Source organism: Ixodes scapularis, unplaced genomic scaffold, assembly GCF_016920785.2.
Source record: "Ixodes scapularis isolate PalLabHiFi unplaced genomic scaffold, ASM1692078v2 PGA_scaffold4__175_contigs__length_147842914, whole genome shotgun sequence".
NCBI lineage: Eukaryota > Metazoa > Arthropoda > Arachnida > Ixodida > Ixodidae > Ixodes > Ixodes scapularis.
The window spans coordinates 84,098,104-84,116,717 of NW_024609879.1; the positions used below are offsets into that span (position 1 = coordinate 84,098,104).

Here is an 18,614-nt window from a genome sequence, read left to right on the forward strand (position 1 = left end):
TGGTAGAAGTTACGTGCGGTGCATGAATAAACGGGAACTTTCTGGAGGACCGTGACCGAGCGTTGCTTTCTGGGCCTTGCGCGCGGCAATATCTCTCCTGTATGCTAGACAAAACGTCTCAACTTCAAGTGTTATAATTGTAACGTAAAGTTGGTGTAGTTTGTTTCATTTCAATGATGCAAAATGACCATGCCGATATCTATACACATAAATCTAGCTCAACTCATTGATAGTATTGAAAAGCATTCATTTCTGTACCACTCCAGCCTTTTAGATTAGATTTCAACTAGAGAGCTGGTGCCCTTGAATAGTTTTAGAGCTATGGTAGAGACAAACATAAAAGTAGCGACAGAACATAAAAATTATTCCTTTAGAGTCTAGCGAAACCCCTGGCAAAAAGATGCACTGCAGCGAAGTGAAATATGCAGGGATGCAGTCTACCTACAGCTGGTGCTTCTTCGCAGTGCACGAGCACTTGAAGTGACCTAAATTTGGCTGTACAAAATACCCAAAGCGAACGCAAAAATGAGAAATGTAGCAGATTTTTCAATGACATTGTGTGTTTGAGGCAAGTAGCAAACGCAATAGTATGTTACTCGAAGTGACAATAACACGTTCCAAATTTACACGCCAATCATGACAAATAGCAGTGTTGCGGAACAAAAATAATTTTGACGCAAATGGTCCAACCGTGACATCACCAAGCATACTTCCATTCTCAGCTGGCAAAGATCAATCAAGTCCAAAAAAAGTTGAAATCAAAGCTTACATTGGCATTGCCCATTGCTTGTAGAATATTCATCAACAGTAGCGAGGCAGTAAGGCAATGCCTTGTAGAGGAAAGTAGTTTATTCACGATTCACTGAATCCACAAAGAACGGAGGAGAATCAAAGAACTAGGTTAACAATACATGAAATCCAGAGAACTTCGGAGGAACCACTTTTCAAAATGTCGTCACAAAAATCTAGACATAGAATTCAAGGTGCCTTACTATGCCGCAATGCAATTCATTCAAAATTAACAATTAAAAGTAGCTCTATACTTCAATAAACAAAAATGATCACAAAGCTTTTCAAAAGCTGCCAAAGTGTATTAAACAAAAAATGCTATATAGCAGTACTGCAGCTGTTGCCTAATTGTAACTGATAATGTTTACAGATGATAAATGTGCCTCCATTTCAGAATTTCATTTAAACAAACAACAGACAGGCAGTGAAGTGCAAGGTGAAACATGAAAGAATTCTTCCATAACTCCAGATGTTGCATGACACGGACCCCTCACTCGTGCACTTGTTTCCGGTGGCTATTTAAATGGCAACGCTGTATATACGTTTTCCCACAGGCATCACACTTGTAAGGCCGCTCCCCACTGTGGGTTCTCTCGTGACACAACAAGCCGGATTTATGTGAAAATTCTTTCTCACAGGTGCCACACTTGTACGGTTTCTCGCCCGTATGTACTCTTTTGTGAATCATCAGGACATTACTTCTGGCGAACGCCTTCTGGCAAACCTTGCAACGGAATGGTTTCTCCCCCGTGTGAGTCCTCATGTGAATCCGTAAGTTACCGCGTACAGCAAACGCTATTTCGCAAACAGAGCAGTGGAAAGGCTTCTCTCCAGTGTGTCTCCTTTCGTGCTTGGTGACATCACAAAGCTTATGACTGGAGTAAGGGCAGAACTCGCAGTGTTACATGCCCTCATATCGTGGCCCCGTCGTGGGTTGCGACTCGACCAGTTTGTTTGTTGGGGAAGAGGAGTCGCTCTCGCTGTCCCCATCGTCCCGGAAGGCTGCTTCGACCGGCACTGTTGGGGAGATCAGAGAAACGAGACAAGGAAAGTCAAAGACAACAAAATTCCAATGTCAAGGTGCAAACATTAGACAAGCTTGACGAGTCTGCACTGCCTTCAGCAGAAAGTATCACATACAAAACAAGCAGTTCCGACTCCTGTTCGTATAAGAAAGAAAGTTCGGCAAAGAAAAATTAAAGTATTAAGAAAGACTCTTATTAAGGTCATGTGATATCGCCAGTGATGTGATTGGCCTAAGCCATTTTGAAGCACCCTTCGGAGCAGCCAAAACAGTGTTTTGGAGCAGCGAAATTGGCGTTTGGAGCAGATATTCCTAGAAAAATAAGAATGTGTTGTGCACTGATGGGACGTGTTGTGACAGAACTCGCTGCTTGTGTTTTTACTGCTGAGACATCCCACATTGCTGTAGGCGTTGCCGAGCGATTCCGAAAAACCGTTTAATGGTTCCCTACATGCCAGATTTTCGTCAAAAGTAGGCAAACGTAAAGCAATAAATTGCAAGCGCCCCGGCTGGTGCACCTGTCGTGCAATCACGTTCGCATGCACGTGAGGGCAACCTTGGCAGGCTTCCAGTTGCGCGTGTATCGTCGCGCGAGCGGAGACAAGGGCTGTTTGATCGAAACCGAAACCCTGCCACTCCGCTCCGTCGCCAACTGATTCTCAAAATTGTATGCAAAATGTGCTTGCCAGGCTCTCAAACAAGGTACAAGCTAAACACACACACAAAAAGCCTGACCGCATCCATGCAAGACATAGCAGCCAGGGTCAAAAAGTTCTTGGAGCGCTTTGTGAAACGACTGAACTCGAGACAAACAAGCGCGCTGTGCGGGTTCAGCGTTCAGACATTACCTTTTTTTCGCTTTAGCTCACTTTACCAACTTTCATTCGCGGTAGATTTTTGACGTACACGGGCCTCCCTAGAAAGAAAGCCCACCGATAGAAACCTAGGTAATCAATACTTCGACGCAGCAGCCTTTGAGTTAAAGATGAATTCTTGTGGTAACGTACGATTTAAACAAGAACGGGGATGTTGATGAACATGCGGCAGTACTTAGTTTCATTTTAGAAAGTGCCGTATCTGCAGCGACGTGGGGACATCAACACCCGATGTCGCGCGACCACGGTGACTGGAAAGCAGGGAGCAAAATATAGTTTTCCCACAGCCGTTGCTTTCAGGAGCGAGTGCCTCAACTCGCAAAGTAACTCCCGCCGCACAAAATCGTGGTTTTTTTCATTTCACAGCATGACGGCATGGCTGGTAGCCGGCACGCTAGCGTCGGAATGTCCGCACCCACCCGGGTCTGCTGCTGAAAATGTTTAAAAAAGAGACGCGAGACGAGACCATCGAGACGACGAGAGCGCGAAACGCGAGACGGCGGGAAAACCATACAAGACCGGATGGACAAATGATACAGGGTATTTTGTATCGGGCGGCCGCTTGTACCACATAACAGAGGCATGCTCATTTACGGTACTCAATTTAGTTTTGGTTTAAAAAGTCGACCGAATTTTTTTTTTTGGCGCAGGCTTGGCGCAGATTACCCGTGTTTTGGCAAAATGTAGCAAGGTTAGTCCCTTGGCGCAGCAATCACATCACTGCATCACACTTCAAGTTAATAAAACAATTGATGAGCATTGCCAATTCATGCCGCAAAGTTTCATGTATGTGTACTTTATCGTTCATTGAAGCAGCTCATCTCACATCCTAATTGCCATGAGCAACAAAAGAGAGCCTTGTTTTTGGGCTTCGGAATTGCTACGACATATAAGGCTGCAGTGAATGCTATACTCCTGTGAAGGTACCATATAGTGACGTCTGCTCATTGTAATACAGTTCTACAAAATGACAGTTTAAATGTATAAAAAATCACAAGCTACTCGAGTAGGCAAGAACTGTTTCCAGTACAAGAATGCAATTAACAAAACAAACGGCTAACACCTTGTAGCCTTAAGCACCAGACAAGAGCATGCGTTGCAAGACAACTGCATCACACTTGTTTTGTTTTGCACAAATGGAGCGGTGGTGAATGCACTCAGGTAGGTCGAGCGCTTGTCTTCATCTAAATGACTGAGTTCCATTTTATGCTATGAGACACTCATTTCGATGATGCTGGACTGGTTAAGAACATTGCACAGAAAATGCAAAATCCCAAAAGGTGAGTCGGCCAGCAAAGCAACAATGGGCCATTTGCCAGATCTTGCGATGGTTGCCAGCATCGACCTGCGAGGTTCAGAAAATAATAAATTGCAAATAGACTGTGGCTCATGTGAGGCAAGCATTTGACCTCTTTGTAACACCCCGAACATGGCACACTGACGTGAACACCCAAGGCATATGGTAGCAAAAAAAGTGGTAACAGGGGTGCCCACAAAAAACAATCACAAGTAAAACAAACAGGACCAGTCTTCATATAGCCCGACCCTGTACCTCTCCTGACACTGACGGTACATATGCTAAAATCTTTTAGGCACCCGTTTCCAAGTTGAGCGGCGTCGCTGTCGGCGTAATTGCGCGTTGCATTATGGGACGCTTCTGATAACGATGTCACACGTGACGTCACGAGGGTAAAATTTCTCCGCTAAATTTAGCGGAAAAAATTCCTCCCAAAATTGAGCGGGAAAATTGCCCCGCTAAATTTAGGATGAAAAATTCCCTACTAAATTTAGCAAGAAAATTTCCCCGCTAAATATAGTGAGAAAAATTCCCTGCTATATTTAGCGGAAAAAATTCCCTCCTTAATTTAGCAGAAAAAATTCCCACTAAATTTAGCGGAAATATTTTCCTGCAAACTTTAGCGGAAAAAAATTACTTACTAAGTTTAGTGGAAAACTTTCCCTGCTAAATTAAGATAAAAAAAACTCCGCTAAATTTAGCGGAAAATTTTTCTCGTTATATCTAGTGGAAAAAGTTCCCCACTAAGTTTAGCAGAAATATTTCCCTGCTAAATAAAAAAAACACTCCTAGGCCGCTGCCATGTTGCTGATGCTAATGCGGAAGTCCTAATTGCCAAAGAATTCAACATTAAGGCATCGGCTGCTTGACGCTGTCCACCATTTTGCAGAGGAAACAAGGCATATTGGATGGGTTCGAGAAGTTTCTCGTGCAGAAAAGAGCGCGCCTGCTGCCCGAAGATGAAAGATCGGCAACTGCTTCGCGCACGACATATGTTTTCTCGCGAGCATGCTTGCCGAGCCAGTGCACAATTTCCATAGCTGCACCAATCTCTACAAAAGTGCGTGAAAACATGGTGGCAAACCCATCGAGAATAACTTTGATTTATCCGATCTTGTTGACGCGGACGTTCCCGTTGTTGCTCCTGCCACAGATGCTGTGATCATAGAATTGTGTGCGGCCAGGGTAAACACGAAGTGACGTCGAAGAGGCACCTCGGGAAATGTTGACGACTGCGGAGACGCGAAACATCTGCTTCGAAATAAAGTGGAGAGCAGCGGCGGTGACACTGTGCTTGCGATGCCTGGAGCAATTCGAGGAGAACTGATGCATTACGGGACGTTCCTCTTAATGACGTCACACGTGACGTCACGAGGGCCACTTGTGAAGGTCACGACGAAGGTCGCGGCCTTCAGAGAAGGTCATGTGTAGGCCACAACCTTCACGAGGGTTGAGTGACGTCTCGAGGGAGGAGGAGGATGGGAGGAGGAGGAGGGAGAAGGAAAAGGAGGGGCATACCCTACCCTCCTCCTCGAGAGAGCTGCACTCTCATTCGGCATTATAGGGAATTGTAAACGTCTTTCATTTTTTGACGTCCTGTTGGCTTCATTATAATGAGGGATTACTGTATGTACATTCACAACCGCAACCCCTGACTTCTGCCCACACTTTGTCGTTAGGAGGAAATGGCCAAAATATCACCAAATTAAACAAACACGATTTTGAAAACTATTTTTATCATCTTCCATAACTGACAAGGAAGGTTCTGAGAAAGTTTTATTTTCATGTGCATAGTATTTACTGACATATAAAATGGTTTAGATGTGCCGGCGGGCGCATGCAGGTGCTGGCCAAAGACTTGTGCGGACCCACAGTCTTAAATTTTCAAAGCATGCTCGCCCCGCGTTGGTTAGGCCTAGTGCAGAGCAGGACCGCTCTTTACCTTGGAAAGAGTAATTCTTCTTTTATTCTTTATTCAAAGATTACCCCGCATTGCCCGGAGGCGTTATTGCGGGGGGTTACAGTTTTGAAAAAAAAAATACATCTTCATTTGTAGAGCACACCTGGTCTTCTTTTGTTCGTAGTCTAGTTGATTGTTCACGTCGTGCATTTAGTTGACAAAACCTTGTAAAAAAATCTTCTCTAAGCCCTTTGAAACGCTGTATGCACTCCCATCGGGCAGCTCAATTTAGCCAGCAGCTCCAATTTTCACTCGTAAACAATGTGTGTAAACAAATAAAAAAAGGAGGGGGGGGGGGGGGGGTTACGGAGGGGACGGTACGCCCCTCCTCCTCATCCCTACCCTCTCCTCCTCCCTCCTCATCTACTCTTCCCGTGCTCCTCGCCTCTTCCTCCTCTCCTCCCTCCTCTCTCCTGCGCGGTGCTGAAACGTCCGCATGGCGCCGAAACGTCCGCACGGTGCACTATGGGAAACCTCCCATAATGCACCGCGGTGACGTTTCGGCAAGATGCCGAAACGTCGCCCTCGTTACGTCACGAGGCTGACACGTGACGTCACGACGGTGCTGCGCGGTGCATCATGGGACGTTTCTCATAATGCACCGCGCGGTTACGCAGACGCTGCTCAAGCCGGAAACGGGCACATAAGAGCTGCGCTCTAAAAGAGAGATGCGCGCATCTTAGTTTGTGTTTTGGTTTCTAACTTCTTCGTGTTGTTTTTTGTAATTTCACATGGTTTGCCTCTATCGCTACGATGCCGGTGGCTAATGGTAGGAATTCATTTGGGTATATACTCAGAAGTGCAAGCATAGGAAACCAAGAGGTGGCCGGGGGTGGTAAACTTGGGAAAACCGCCACACCGCCGTTTGGAGTCACTCAACGTCCCCGACCCTGATCGCCCCAGCACTCGAAGATATGAGTCAACAGCAATTGAGCGGAAGATAGCAATCTTGAGGCGAGAAGTGCACCCCAAAAAGCCGGCACTAGGACTAGCTAGCGGCAGCGACCTCCATAAGCTCGCAGACTTGCTCAACATTTTGTGTGTCCAGACTACTGCGTCCGCAATATAATGGACCCGTGAAGAGGAAGGACTTTCTTCTATACCTGGAGCGTTTTAGGTGATATGGTGAGCACCATATCCAGGAGAACGGTGCGTGAACTTTAAAATGTTTTTCTTGGTTTTGCGTTTTGAGCATGCTTTCACTTTTAAAAGCCTATACCAGAGGTGGCCAGGCTGACCCTGCCTGAGAGCCGCAAACAAAACTACTAAACTGCCAAGAGGTGCCTGGAAGAGGAAAGGCAGAAAGCGGGGGGGGGGCACTTTTGTTTAGAGCAATAGTTTAAATTTGAACTACTTTAGATCTATCTGAGTCAAAAGCAGTCCAACTGCATGTAAGGTAGCAGTAGCACAAGACAACCAAACCTCAACCTGTTTGACAATTTAAACTGCATTGCATTTCTCTTCTCGAGGAAGTGCTCGTGTGACGGGGAGGGAGGCTGGGGGGGGGGGGGGGGGGGGGTATGTTTATAAGGGAGTTGTGAGCCGCATTTCAACATGAAAAAAGCGGCATGCAGCTCACGATCCCCAGCTTGGCCACCCCTGGGCTATATTTTTTTAGTTTATCTGCCCACACAACTCAAATGGTATATTTCTAGGCTGAAATTTAGTGGAGAATTCAGAAAAGTACTTGGTATACATTCTTTTACATTTCTTCATCACAAAAAAGCTAACTTTTGTTAAAGTCATATAAAAGGGAAATTAAGCCGATGGATCATTTCAGGAAATTGCAGGTTCAGGAGGTTCTGGTAGGAAAACATGTGACCAAGGTATGGCTAGCTCTATTGAGCTGCAGTAACCTAGGTTGGACTCCCCCAAAGTCACTTTTGTCCCTATTGTGGCTAATCTTTTTCTCCCGTTTGACCTTGACGAGGGTCAGTGCACTGTCCCACCCCGCTGTTGTGGCTCGACCGCTGCAGCTTTTTTTCGAGCACCTCCATGTCCTCTGTCCGGTGTTCTCGTTCAGTCTATCCAGGCGATAGGAATAACCATTGTGTTGCAAAAGTGGATGATCTTTCTTGGACTTCGTGATCGATAGCATTTCCACGTCCTGAACAGCACTCCGTTGGAAGATCCCACTTAGTCGTCACGAACGCCCGCAGTGCCCAGCTCCCCTTTTATATTCGCCTCTATACACCTTTCCAAAAAACACTCGACCCCAGGGGCAACAAACCGTTTTCAAGCCCAGTCACTGAGTTTGAGGCTAGACTCTCACCGGCGTCCCTCCTAACCCTAACCGAGGGGACTGTGATTTCAACAGGCGCAGCCTGCGTAGGCGCAGTTTCAAACGCTGCTGGCGGCTGAATTCTCGTATTTTCCCGCTATATTTTGTGTTTCATGGTACATGTATGTTCCCGAGGACATTGAAAAAGCATTGTGCCACATTTGAAAAACAAAAAAAAAAAAAAGCTGTAAACTATTTTTGTTGGGTACGCGCACGACAGGACGAATGCGACTGGAATGTTTAGTTCTAGTTATTTGTTTTTTTCTTCAGATAAGTCTTGACGGCGCCGCGGGATTCGCCGCATGTGAAACGACAAAGCGCTTTGCTGTCAAAAATAAATTGCAACAGAAGAGGGCCGAAAGGCATGCATTTTTCACGCTCACAAATAACGTGTTTACCGATGGACAGGACACGGACATACAATTAAGAAGTGTTAACATCCGAACAATATATCGTACGTACCACACGATGCAGCGTTATCCGAAAAGAATTTATTTGAGAAAGATCTCAAATAACACAGTCACAGTCGACGACAGTCACATCTTGACGATCGGACGGAATCCGAGATGACTTCGTTTTGGGGCAGGTTTTGGGGAGAGCTTCCTTTTTTCACAACCGCACCAAGGCAAAGAAACAAACGCGACTGACCCGTTTCTCACCCCAACCCGGACAACTATTTTCGGAGATGACTGAGGATTCTACGCGGATCATCTCTGGGAGGGGGGAGAACAATGTTCGCAAAATCGCGTCGAGGGTCGTTCGACGTCCTTCACCTCCTTCGTTTCCCGCGAATGTCGAGCAGAAAAGCTTGAATGGCAGGCACTTACCAGCCTTCTTTCTCACAATGGAAGATAACACAAAAAGGGTACGCAGCACGCATAAAAAAAAATTAAGTGGAAACTTTCAAGAGAGCCGAGAAAACGTCGAATGCAAAACCGCAAAAACGTAGGTAGAGAACCGCGCTGAGCGGGTCTTCACAGTCCCAGAGAGTGGCAGAAAATTTCTAGCTGATAGAGGGCGCGAGAGTCGCACCAGCCGCATCAGCATCAGCAACATGGCGGCGGCCTAGGAGTGTTTTTTGGAAAGGTGTATACCCACGGTTGACGATTGATTAACCTTGAAAGGGTTTCTCCCAATAACGATAGGTGTTATTGGTGGACAGTTTGACCTCTGTTACGTATGAACAAAGGCCGACCGACATGGAAGTTGTAACCCCTTTCACCGTATCTCCAGAATCGCGTCCCGGAACTTCGCGTCCCGGAACTCCTTAGAAAATTCGGGTTAAACCTGAACGTTTAACCCGCTTTCCAGTAAAAGAACACAAAGGTTGTCCTCTCCAATGCTTGTATTTCTTTCGTTCAGGTTTAGTGCGACGAAGAGATCGTCTTTCCATTGTTCTCCAAAGTTATTTTCGAACCTGTGAAAAGAAGCAGCCCTTTGTTCAGAGATAAGTGGAAAGGGAAAAAGGTCTTAGGGTTCACGTTCTCATGAACTGCATTCAATTTTTCAGTGTCAAACGTTCTTCAAACAATACAGTTAATGTCCAGGCGAGCTGGGGATAGTTAATCATGATGTGCAAACGCGAAATTGAGGCGGAAAATTTGGATACCATGAAGCCGAAGAAAAACTACAGAAAAAGACGTCTCTAACGCAGCTAACCAAAACGTTTTACGGAATATGACCTTAGGATTTTTGTTTTTCTGTGTGTCCGGTAATTGCAAAGGGTATGTCCGCGGAATGTTTGGTTACATTTTACGGCGTTTAGCCGTACAATTGTATTTTTTAAACTTCCCACAGGTCTGCGTCCTCAACCAATAAAATGACGTACAAAGCGTTCGATTCGAGAAAACAAGGCACGCACATACGCTCTCGTGGCGCGCGCTCTAATGGCAGGCGCTCTCGTGTCGCGACGCTTTCCCGTCGTGCGCTCTGGTGTCGCGGCGCTCTCCCGTCGTGCGCTCTCGTGTCGCAGCGCTCTCCTGTCGCGCGCTCTCCCGTCGGCGCTCTCGTGTCGTGCGCTCTCGTGGCGCCCTTCCAGGAAACCAAGAGGGGGCGAAGGGGGTAAACTTGGGAAAACCGCCACACCGCCGTTTGGAGTCACTCAACGTCCCCGGCTCCCATCGCACCAGCGCTCGGAGGTACGGACCATACGTATCTCCGATACGTATGGCCCCTAGAAGCTTGTGTTTTCTTTGCCAATCAATGACATCCCGAGAGAAAACGATTCAACAGCAATTGAGCGGAAGATAGCAATGTTGAGGCGAGAAGTGCACCCCAAAAAGCCGGCACTAGGACTAGCTGATGGCCGCGACCTCCATAAGCTCGCAGGCTTGCTCAACATTTTGTGTGTCCAGACTCTGGCGGGAGCTCTACTGCGCCCACAATGTGATGGACCCGTGAAGAAGGACTTTCTTCTGTACTGGAGCGTTTCAGGTGATATGGTGAGCACCATATCCAGGAGAACGGTGCATAAACTTTCGAGCTACATGACGAATGTCAGAAGAGCTTACCTTCTTTCACTGCACAATTCCTATTCTGCCCTCCCTCTAAGTGCAGTGAAGTGGCAGACGATCCAGCATAGTCCTCGGAATGCAGCCTTCCACCTGTTGGAGCGGCAAGCATCTCCATGGGCTCTGTTGGGATAGACAGCACGAGAATGTCGGAGAGAGTATGGGTGAAAGCAGAGCCAGTTTGACTTAAAATAGATATCTCCATTGTAACTCTGCCAAAGTGCAAATGCAGATGTGGGGTGAACAGCCATCTAGCTGCCAGAGGGGAGTTTGAAATAGGACAGTTGGCACATAGATAACTGAAAGTCCAATAATGAGTAAAGTGTTTTTGTTCCTATTTTGATGTGGTCTACAAACTTGGATTGCTCATTACTTATCATTAACATTGGTCCATATGAGAAAGATTGCCTTGAATTACTTTTTCTTCTTTATTCCACAATTTGAAATGATACAGTCACAAGGTCATTCACTGAACAAGGTCCTCTACTCTCCTCAATGGATGCTTTGTAGAGAAGCCTTTCACCCGCGAAGGTTACTGCCAGCTCCAAAGACGGAACCGTCTCGTGGTAAGAGACATCTGCCCAGAACGCGATACTGTCGCCACTTGAAGAATTTAACTCTTCATCTCCAGTTATACCCAGACCACCACATGACCAGCCCACTGGCATGCGCTCTCACCTCCCCCACTTCAAAGTAATTAGTGCCTCACAGTGCCACGAGTCAGACGACGGCACAACCTCAACATCTGAGAGCACTCTGAAGAAAAAGAAGAAACTTAGGTGTTTAATGGCACAGCGGCAACTAAGGCCATAGTGTGCCAAACACAAGGTAAGTTAAAGGCAATACTGAAAAGACCTATAGTAGGTAGTTCCATCTTAAAACTATGGAAAATAAATGATTAAAACCTTACAAGATACAGGCCTATTAAGGCCTCCAGAAATTTGAACCAATGCTCCACTAACCAGAGGCACTCTGAAGGAATTTCATTCACGCAAGGAAGTATGGAAAATGTGCCGACGATACAAGATCGCCGGCTCTCTGCCACCACTAATTTTCAGGTAAACGTAATAGCAAAAAAAACAAACTAAATTTCATAGTCGATGTAGGATGCCAATGCTATCTAAAAACTTAAAAACTTGACGGTGCGGCTCAAGAGGTTCATCACCCAATAATAATGCCGGGTGGAACGGGACGCGATTCCGGAAAAAGGTAGAGAAAAAAGTGGTGCGTTCGTGATGGTACTTAGGACATACGATAAGAATATGCAAGACGCTCAAAGACTCGTTACAGTGTTCACATTTCGGAGCTGCCTCTGCCCGTGGGAGGTACCCATGCGTGAGATGGGTGTGTCCCAGTCTCAGACGACAGAGCACAACCTCAAAGAAGCGCTCCCTGTGTCGGCAACTTGCCCATTCCCGCAGGGTAGGTTTCACACAATGAAGCTTGTTGTGTATTTCCGTGTCCCATTCTAACTGCCACTTTTTCTGGATTGCTTTTTTAAGACTGTGTTTGTAATCAGTGTACGGAATGTCCTTGATATCCACTTGCCTCTCAATGCACGTACTGGCAGCTCTATCAGCATCCTCATTTCCTTGAATACCGACGTGACTAGGCACCCAACAGAAATTGATGTGTAAATCTAATTTTGCTGCAGTGTGCACAATGTTCCGGAGCCTAGTAACGAAGGTATTCTTTGGTACTTCCAAAGAAGCAAGTGCCTTTAAAGCGCTGAGAGAATCAGAGTAGATAACAGAATGCTGGATAGCGTTTTCTATAATGAATTCAACAGCTAAAATTAAAGCACATAATTCTGCAGTAAATATTGAGGCTCTGGCATCAAGACGCCTAACAACCTTCCATGTCTCGCTTATAACAGTACAACCGACAGCACAGTCACTCTTAGTACCATCTGTGAAGAAACTCCTATAGTCACTGTACGTATAAGCAACCTAGGAAAACTCCTGCTGCAGGGCAGCAACAGGAGTTTGCCGCTTATTATATTTGATCAGAATAAAATTGATTATGGGTGCTACGCACTCCCAAGGAGCCACTGCCAGTGGAAGTTGGGCAACTAGGCTGAAACTGTCAAGGTTGTAAGCCTGTGAATATGTTTTAATTCTCTGCGTAAAAGGGGGTACGACAGATGGCTTGTTCTGGAATGTAGTTTCATAGCGAGAATCCTGAATTGCTTCCTGGATCGGATGAGAAGGGACAGAGCGAATTCTTAATGCATACTGGAAGCCTAAATAAAACCGTCTTTTTTCAAGTGAATATTCATTACTCTCAGCATATAGGCTAGGAATAGGGGACGTCCGAAAAACACCTGTGGAAAGCCTCAGACCTTGATGGTGGATTGGGTCCAACACCTGAAGGGTAGATTGACGTGCGGATCCATAGACTACACATCCGTAATCCAATTTTGAAAGAACCAAGCAGCGATAGAGACGAAGGAGACATTCCCGATCGCTACCCCAAGACTTGTGTGAAAGCACCTTTAGGAGGTTCATTGACCTTGAGCATTTCTGTTTCAGGTAGAGTGCATGACTACGTAAATTCAACTTTTTATCGAATATCATTGCCTGCCCCCTTAAGGTCAGACTAGGCTCTAGGATCATGCCCCTACGTAATGAAAAGTTGACACATACTGACTTCTCTGGTGAAAAACTAAACCCATTGGCATCAGCCCACCTCATCAGACTATTAATTCCCAGCTGAAGTTGTCTCTCGCAGACCGAAATGTTACACGAACAGCAAGAGATCTACAAGTCATCCACGTAAAGAGAATAGGAAAGTGATTGTGGGATAGACTTTCCAATAGAGTTCATTTTTATTAAAAATAGTGTTACGCTAAGAACACCACCTTGTGGAACACCATTCTCTTGGACTTGGACAAAACTACGAGAGAAGGTTGTACCAAGCTTGACATGAAAGTATCTGTCTTCCAAAAAGCTTTTGATGAGTGAGAGCATTCGGCCACGAATTCCGTACGAGACAAGATCGTTCAAAATTCCATACCTCCATGTTGTGTCATAAGCCTTCTCTATATCAAAGAAGACAGAAACACAATGCTGTCTATTAACGAAAGCCTCACGAATAGTTTTCTCAAGTCGTACGAGGTGGTCCACCGTTGATCTGTGGGCACGGAAACCGCACTGAAACTTGTCGAGGAGGTTATTTTCCTCTAAAAGATGGACCAATCTTGAGTTTACCATTCGTTCAAAGGTTTTCCCTAAGGAACTTGTGAGGGCTATGGGCCGGTAACTTGAGGGTAATGATGGATCTTTTCCTTGCTTGAGGAGCGGGATAACCTCAGCTCTTTTCCAAGAATCTGGGAAGACCCCTTCTCTCCAGATCTGGTTAAAAAAGCTTAAAAGCACCTGCAGGGTATTGGAATGCAAATGCTTGAACATACAGTAGTGAATTCGATCTGTTCCCGGGGACGTGTTTTTACTTTTATTTAATGCTGCCTGTAACTCTCGAAAAGTAAAAGGTCGATTACAGGGTTCTTGTAGTCCTCCAGAGCAATTTATTCTCTTCTTCTCTATAACACTTTTATGCTTTAAAAATGCAGCCGAGTAATGCGATGAACCTGATACAGATGCGAAGTGCTCCCCTAGAATATTGGCCTGCTGCTCAAGACTAGGCAGTGCACCACCTGGCAGAACAAAAAGCGGTATGGAGAAGGCTCGATAATCCCCATTAATCTTGTGCACTTTTTCCCAGACAACTTTTACACTGGTGTGACTGTTAACGGAGGAGGTGTATTTCTTCCATGTCGTCTTTTTTGATTGACGACGGACATATCGAGCCTTCGCCCGAGCCTGTTTGAAGGCAAAAACATTTGGAGGGGTCGGGTACCGGCGTAGCACATCCCATGAACAATTTTTTTTTTTTTTTCAAATCTCACTGCACTCCTTAGTCCACCAAGGTTTTGGCTTAGCAGGAAGGCGTGTAGAAGACTGCGGAATAGCTTTATGAGCTGCCTCAATTATAGAGGCAGTAAGGCATTTGCAGGCATCATTTACATCCAAGCCAACTAAAGTCTCAGGGTTAATCTCAGATGCACTTTCAAACATGGCCCAGTTTGGCTGGTCTACTTTCCAGCGTGGTGAACGTGTCATGAGAGAAGATGAAAAAGCAGTAACTTTAAAATAATGGGGAAATGGTCGCTACCATATGGGTTAGGATGCACATGCCATGAGAAGTTAGGGAAAAGTGTGGCAGTCCCAATAGAGAGATCAATGCATGTTGAAGAAAGGTGTTGACAGCTAAAAAAGGTAGGCTCACCAGTGTTAAAAAGACAAAGTGTTCGAGAGAATAACACAGACTCAATCATTTTTTCTCGGATGTCACGACGTGTACTCCCCCATAGAGGGTTGTGACAATTAAAATCACCCATCAAAAGGAATGGCTCAGGAAGCTGGTCTAAAAACGAATTAAAATCTGAGGATTTCAAAGTAAAGGATGGTGGTAGATACAAAGAGCACACTGTCAGAGCTTTGTGAAGCATGAACCGTACAGCCACTGCTTCCAGTGAGGTAGACAGTGGGACTTGTACGCAGGGCACTTCTCTCGGGAGAAGCACCGCAACTCCTCCAGAAGAACTGACAAAGCACGGACGATCCTTTCGGAATACCTGGTACCGTCTGAGGAAGTTGGTATGGCTGGGATTTAAATGAGTCTCCTGTAAGCAAAGCACACGTGGCTTGTGTTCCTCCAGCAAAAACTCCACATCATCCAGGTTATGTAGTAGCCCTCGACAGTTCCACTGCATTAGCATTGAAACCATTATTAAGATATGAAATTATGAGCACACGGATGAACAGTAAAAAAAAAAAACATCCCTTCGGAGGGATCACAGGTTTTTTAGTTTTTTGCTTGGTTTTCGGATTCTGCCACTCCATCTCCTCCTGGTCAGACTCAGGGGTAGATGGGGAGGTGGATAGGGCAGGAGCACCGCTCTCCTGAGCTCCGCAAGCAGGCTTGCCTGCCGACTTGGGAGAGTCGGAGCTGCGAGATCCTAACCTGCGGCCACGACCAGAACCTGACGGGAGGGTGGCAGTTGTACTGAAGAGGGATTCAACCCCGTCCATCTTCTCCACCTCCTTCTGTGTTACAGAAGCTGCATGAGGGCCATGCAGCTCCTTGGTTGCAGGCGGTCTCTCCAGGGAGTGGGGCCGAGGGCCTCGCTTTTTCTCCCTGGTAGGAGACCGTGCAGACTGTACAGTCGCAGCAGACGCTGGCCTGTCTTGGGATGTGGGAGCAGCCCGCGAACCCTCTCCCCGAAGAGAGGGAGCCTGCTGCCCCTGGGTAGGCTTTGGGGTCCTGAGGGCGGCAGCCAGGTCTTCGAGCAAGACCTGGGTTGCCCTCGACTCCATACGCGGCGCAGGACCCCGGCGCGCCACGTCGGCATACGAGCCTTGTGCAAGGAATGACCAGCGTTTCCTGGCCTCAAGTTATGTAATGTTCTCTTTAGCCTTTAAACTCAGTATCTCCTTTTCCTGCTTCCACAGGGGACAGGCACGGGAGTACGCTGCTTGGGTGCCTTTGCAGTTGGAGCAGCACACAGTGCTTTCAAACGTCTGCGACATGTTCGTTGCTGCCACACTTGGCGCAGATCTCTCTTCCACGGCAGCTCCTGGACCCATGCCCGAACCTTTGGCACCTGAAACACCTTTGGGGGTTCGGCACATAAGGACGGACACGGCAGTTCAGATAGCCTGCCTTTACTGTTGCTGGGAGACAGTGCCGTTCAATATAAAGAATAAGATGTTTTGAGGGAATCTCCTGACCCTCGCGGCGAAGTATAATCCGCTTTACTGCAATGACACCCGAGTTTCGTAGGCCTTCAAGGATCTCATCCTCACTTACATCTAGCAGGTCCTCTTCGGAGATGACACCACGCACAGTGTTCAAAGTCCTGTGCGGTGTTACCGTGACTGAGGTCTCCACGATGCTCTTCATCTTCTGAATGGCCACACTTTGTTCTTGTGTGGTGACCTCAACAAGGAGGTCCCCAGAATGAACTTTTTTGCTTGGTAGGAGTGTCCGATCAAATGCTCAAGAACCTTGGCAACAATGAACGGAGACAGCTTGGCGGCAGGGCGTTGATTGTCTTCAGAGTGGACTACAAAAAGCTTAACAAAGTGTTCTGTTTCTGGTGCTTTGGCGATGACTTGTTCCGGACAGGGCCGTTTGGATGCCTGCCTGGAACCGGGTTTAGAGAGAGAGGGAGCCATAAGAGGCGGAAAGTGTTCAGAACCTGTGGTGTGCCGCCCACCACGGAGCCCAACAAGGGAATAGTTAACGGACCATAACAAAAATGGCTTTGCTGGAACCGTTAGACTATTAGCACTGCCCAGGTACTATAACCAAATGTGGTTTTGGACGAGGAGTCTGTCGCCACCCAAGGTTAGCCCTTGCCGCCAAAGGAAATGAAAAAAGGAAAGAAGAGAAAATGAGAAGAGTGAAAAGAAGGAGAAGACAAAAGTAAAAGAGGGGAGGGGATAGTAGAAGTGGCGACTGACTGAATCATCCTGGTCGGGCCAAGCCAGGACACCCGTCTACGGGAAGCGGGGGCCGAAGTGGTGTATTGCCTCACCCGGGGGGCCCCGAAGGGTCCAAACCTACCCCCGGTTCGACTCAACCACCAGGATGCCCTTTTCCCCGGACACGGGAAAGCCACGCACAGCCAGACGTGGGCGGGCGAACCCGCATGGCTCGGGGTCCGTGGAGACGCCACTCTCCAAACACCTGTTTTCACAGGTGCCCCCTGCGGGGGAGAGCACTCTGAAGGAACCATTTGAATGCAGTTAGGGCGCTCGACTTCGTCCAATCAAATGGGCATAAGTTTTTCAGAGTGCTCCAAGAGGCTGAAAATCGACCAGTCGAATACACCACGAAAAAGACCACAAGCCGAGCCTGTGAGCGTGCTGCCCGCCTATCGTCCCTTTCTGCCCTGGTGCCCTATGGATTAAAAAAAAAGATCTTCACAAAGGTCCCGAGGGGTGACCACAGCACTCTGTCCACTCATCAGATTATCGCTTGGCCTCCCGGATTCGTTATTCAGTTCACAGAAGAATCGGTGGTAATGTGAACTGTAAGAGGGGAAAGGAGCGACTCAGGTTTTGTTTCTTCTCTTTCATTGTTTTTGTAAAAATGGTGTACGTAACGGGACACTACTACTTCGCCTGTTCATCGCTTCTTATCAATTCAACTCAACCGAAGGCCACTTACCGGTACGACTGCGCACTGGTCTCCTCCTCCTGCGTTTCGAAGTTGGCGCTTCTTTGAGTTGAAGCGCCGGAAATACGCCCACTGACGACGACTCCGCTGGAACACACAGAGCACTAGCGGCACTAGCTGCTCGCCTGTGAACTCTCAATTCAACCACTCAACGCTCTCCAGAGTTCATTTCAAGCGTTCAGTCCACGTAGCACATTGTAGGAGAGCTGAGAGAGCCACAGGCATGTTCAAGAACTACGCGGGCACCGCGGGCACTATGCAGCCAAAGCTAACAATGGTCAACATCTTGGATTGGATTGTCTCGTTTTGCGAAAATTGAATACTTCAAAACGGAAAATTATTTTGTATTTATAAATATTTATTTTACTCCCCAGAGCTAGAACAGAAAACGAAAAGTATAATTGTTCACTTTTCTTATAATCCGCCAAAGTCACAGGCCACTTATAGTTACGGTTTCGTTTTTGTACAATCCACGCGCCAAGGGTTGAGTAAAGGTTATTTTAACAAAATAATTCACATCGAGGTTTGTACGACCATATCTCTCGAGATTTTATGATTTTTTCGCAGCCTCACAAATCTTCCACACCACCTCAGTGTCGGTGCCGGGGAAATAGAAAATCGTATTTCAATTTC

The 18,614-nt window shown here is 46.7% G+C and overlaps 1 pseudogene; it reads right to left on the reverse strand.

The window, feature by feature from the left end:
- Positions 1-671: 671 nt before the first annotated feature.
- On the reverse strand, positions 672-18,045 carry LOC115326852 (annotated as a pseudogene).
- Between the last annotated feature and the right edge of the window lie 569 nt (positions 18,046-18,614).